Source organism: Pelobates fuscus, chromosome 3 (genome assembly GCF_036172605.1).
Source record: "Pelobates fuscus isolate aPelFus1 chromosome 3, aPelFus1.pri, whole genome shotgun sequence".
Classification (NCBI taxonomy): Eukaryota; Metazoa; Chordata; class Amphibia; order Anura; family Pelobatidae; genus Pelobates; species Pelobates fuscus.
The window spans coordinates 396,659,868-396,664,862 of record NC_086319.1 but is presented as its reverse complement, the minus strand read 5'-3'; positions in this window follow the sequence as shown (position 1 = coordinate 396,664,862).

Below are 4,995 nucleotides of genomic sequence, written 5' to 3'. Positions count from 1 at the left end.
TATGGGATGTCGAGATCGTTCTACAATTCATTAGGGACTGGCCGGACAACAACAGACTTTCGCTCCGACAGCTATCAGCTAAACTGACACTTCTACTTTGTTTGGTCTCATTCCGCAGAGTCTCGGACGTACGAGCATTCGACATCGATGCCTTTTCGGTCTCCCCAGAGGGAGTTACCTTCCAAATTTCACGCCGTACGAAATCCGATTCCACATCGGTCTTCTACCCTTTTTTCCCTACAGAGCCGCTTCCCTGCGTGGTGTCCACCCTGCATCGATACGTGGAAGTCACATCCCGATTGCGGGTCTCACCTTCGGGCCAACTCTTGGTATCCTACGTTAGACCTCACGTACCAGTCTCTACCACCACCTTGGCCAGGTGGGTAAGATGGATTCTATCTCTGGCGGGCATAGAGGAGACCTTCGGAGCCCACTCCGTCCGGGGTGCGGCGGCCTCATCAGCCTTCACCGCAGGCGCGTCCCTGGCAGACATCCTACGAGCCGCAGATTGGTCACGAGAATCAACTTTTCGGACCTTCTATTTCCGCCCGAACCCGGGGGCAACCACGTCTCTCCTGTTTCAGCGTTAAAAATGCAAAATATGAAGCCTCCTGTCATGTGGTAAAATTGAAGATTATGCTAGCGCTAGTGTACCTATAATCTTAATTTTAATAATGACAGGAGGCGAGTATTTTCCCACCCTCCACACCCTCGAGGAAGGAGATCCTATGTAAGTATACCTATACTCTGAAGGATGTGATCTCATGTAAGTATACCTATACTCTGTATATTCCTTCCTTTTGCTCTGTCTCCTTACTCAGCTATCTTAATCAGATTTGTACCTTGTTTAGATACAGCTTTGTTTTCTAATCACCGTCATACTTAGACTAGTTTTAAAAAATTGTTAGTGGAATCTGTGTTGGGTTTATTACATCACTGCAACCAGTTACCAGACCGGTTCCTAACCTTCTTCACGCTCTTTTCCAGCATAACTTCAAGACGTTACAGCTTACGTTCAGGATGGACATGTTTGGACCTTCCTTCAACTGCCAGGAATTCGTATTTGGGAATGTCACCCGTTGTTACACGTTTGGACCATCCTCTAACTTCTAGGACTTCGCACTTTGGAAAGTCACCCGTTGGTGCATGTTTCAAGACTTTTCTCAGTTTCTTTGAATATTTTATGTGTCTTTGATGTCGCTTGGAAAGAGGGGGAGGAGCCTCATCACTGTGAATACTATACCTCCTACTATTTTTTGATTGGTTAATGTTTTCACTCCTTTTCTTTACTGCTATTTGGAATTAGTAAAGAGAGTTAATGCAAAATACTCGCCTCCTGTCATTATTAAAATTAAGATTATAGGTACACTAGCGCTAGCATAATCTTCAATTAGAAGCTTTTCTGGTATAAAGGGAAGTGTTACTATAGTTTAGATCATGTCTAAAAATAACAATAAACAGTAAACACCAGGAAGAAACTATAGATGGCCTGATATACTTTGGTCAAAAATATCAATAATATAGAAACATAGAAACATAGAATGTGACGGCAGATAAGAACCATTCGGCCCATCTAGTCTGCCCAGTTTTCTAAATACTTTCATTAGTCCCTGGCCTTATCTTATAGTTAGGATAGCCTTATGCCTATCCCACGCATGCTTAAACTCCTTCACTGTGTTAACCTCTACCACTTCAGCTGGAAGGCTATTCCATGCATCCACTACCCTCTCAGTAAAGTAATACTTCCTGATATTATTTTTAAACCTTTGTCCCTCTAATTGTAGACTATGTCCTCTTGTTGTGGTAGTTTTTCTTCTTTTAAATATAGTCTCCTCCTTTACTGTGTTGATTCCCTTTATGTATTTACATGTTTCTATCATATCCCCCCTGTCTCGTCTTTCCACCAAGCTATACATGTTAAGATCCTTTAACCTTTCCTGGTAAGTTTTATCCTGCAATCCATGAACCAGTTTAGTAGCCCTTCTTTGAACTCTCTCTAAGGTATCAATATCCTTCTGAAGATATGGTCTCCAGTACTGTGTACAGTACTCCAAGTGAGGTCTCACCAGTGTTCTGTACAATGGCATGAGCACTTCCCTCTTTCTACTGCTAATACCTCTCCCTATACAACCAAGCATTCTGCTAGCATTTCCTGCTGCTCTATTACATTGTCTGCCTACCTTTAAGTCCTCAGAAATAATCACCCCTAAATCCCTTTCCTCAGATGTTGAGGTTAGGACTCTATCAAATATTCTGTACTCTGCCCTTGGGTTTTTACGTCCAAGATGCATTATCTTGCACTTATCCACATTAAATGTCAGTTGCCACAACTCTGACCATTTTTCTAGTTTACCTAAATCATTTGCCATTTGGCTTATCCCTCCTGGAACATCAACCCTGTCACATATCTTAGTATCATCCGCAAAAAGACACACCTTACCATCAAGACCTTCTGCAATATCACTAATAAAAATATTAAAGAGAATGGGTCCAAGTACAGATCCCTGAGGTACCCCACTGGTGACAAGCCCAAGCTTCGAATATACTCCATTGACTACAACCCTCTGTTGCCTGTCACTCAGCCACTGCCTTACCCATTCAACAATATTGGAATCCAAACTCAAAGATTGCAGTTTATTGATAAGCCTTCTATGTGCAACAGTGTCAAAAGCCTTACTGAAATCTAGGTAAGCAATGTCTACTGCACCACCCTGATCTATAATTTTAGTTACCCAATCAAAAAAATCAATAAGATTAGTTTGGCATGATCTCCCTGAAGTAAACCCATGTTGTCTCTGATCTTGAAATCCATGTGTTTTTAGATGTTCAACAATCCTATCCTTTAACATGGTTTCCATCACTTTCCCCACTACTGAAGTAAGGCTTACTGGCCTATAGTTGCCCGACTCCTCCCTATTACCTTTCTTGTGAATGGGCACAACATTCACTAACTTCCAATCACACGAGAATAGGATATTATATGCCTAGGAGGAGGATCTAGCCAGCATTGACAGGGTTACTCAGTTAACTGTTAGCCAAGGTTTTATGGCTTCTCGCTGGAAGTTACTCTGTGAAGTACCCTCATAAATCTTGTCTTGATAGTTGATGCTGTAGCTTTGTACTGTGTATTGCCATTGTATTGCATACTTATGTTATACTAAATATTCACTGGTTATTATCATGCATGCTGCCTAATATATTATTTTATTTGTCACAATAAATAATATCTATTTTTATAACAAATTGTGATTTTATTTGTATGGAATACATTTCACTTACATGATAACGATCTCTAAGATTTAAGAGAATTGAAATAGTGGGCAATTCTTGACTGTTTAATATTATCATCCCATAAATATCCCCACAGTCTTAACCCCCTTAAGCCACCTGAGCACCACCACCCAGGAAAAAAAATAGGGCCTTAATGATACCCTCCTGATACCCAAGATTAAGGAGATCATACCCAACATCTGAGAGATGTACCCCATCTGCCCGATAATACCCAGGAAGAACTCCTTCCAGTTCCCGATGCCTAACCACTACCCTGCCCATCAGCTGTATGAAAACTGTTAACTTCCCCCTACACTGAGCAACCACGGAAAGTTCCTCAGCATGCCTCCAATGCTGCCGATAAATCATCTCTGACCACACCACGACCACTTCAGGAACTAGTTTCCAGATCTGATCCATGTCCCTCTTCATCAACCTCACTAACTCCCCAGCCACCGAATCAATTTTCAGGCCTAAGAAACTGAGACAAGTCACTGGGCCCACAGTCTTTTCAGCTGCCAAAAGAACCCCAAACTGCACTCCTCAGAACAGAAAGTCCTGACCAGTGATGTACTGAACTGTTCGCTGGTGAATAGTTCCTGGCGAACATAGCGTGTTCGCGTTGGCCACCGCGGGCGAACACATGCGCGGTTCGATCCGCCCCTATTCGGCATAATTGAGCAAACTTTGACCTTGTGCCTCACAGCAGACACATTCCAGCAAATTAGCAGCAGACCCTTCTTTCCAGACCCTCCCACCCCCCTCCCAGCATCCATTTTAGATTCATTCTGAAGCTGCATTCTTAGTGAGAGGAGGGAAAGTGTAGCTGCTGCTCATTAGATAGGGAAATTGATAGCTAGGCTAGGGTATTCAGTGTCCACTACAGTCCAGAAGGACTCATCTGATCTCTGCTGTAAGAACAGCACCCCAAAAAGCCCTTTTTAGGGCTAGAACATCAGTCTGCTTTTTTTGTGCAATGTAATTGCAGTTGCCTGCCTGCCAGCTTCTGTGTCAGGCTCACAGTGGATACTGTGCCCATTTGCCCCGTGCTACCACTCATATCTGGTGTCACAATAGCTTAAGCTTGACATTTAAAAAGAAAACATTTTTTTCACTGTAATAGATTGAAGAGCAGTTAGTTGCCTGCCAGCTTCTGTGTCAGGCTCACAGTGGATACTGTGCCCATTTGCCCAGTGCCACCACTCATATCTGGTGTCACAATAGCTTAAGCTTGACATTTAAAAAGAAAACGTTTTTTTCACTGTAATAGATTGAAGAGCAGTTAGTTGCCTTCCAGCTTCTGTGTCAGGCTCACAGTGGATACTGTGCCCATTTGCCCAGTGCCACCACTCATATGTGGTGTCACAATAGCTTAAGCTTGACATTTAAAAAGAAAACATTTTTTTTCACTATAATAGATTGAAGAGCAGTTAGTTGTCTGCAAGCGTCTGGGTGTCAGGCCTTCAGAGTCTACTCTGCCAATCTCTGCCAGTGTACTTTGCCACTCATATCTGGTGTCTCTATAGCGTGCCTTTACAAAGAAAAAAAGTTTTTCACTGTAAGCTAATAGCAGTTAGTTGTCTGCAAGCATCTGGGTGTCAGGCCTTCAGCGTGTACTCTGCCAACCTCAGCAAGTGCACTTTGCCACTCATATCTGGTGTGACTATAGTGTGCCTTTAAAAAGAAAAAAAGTTTTTCACTGTAAGCTAATAGCAGTCAGTGTCC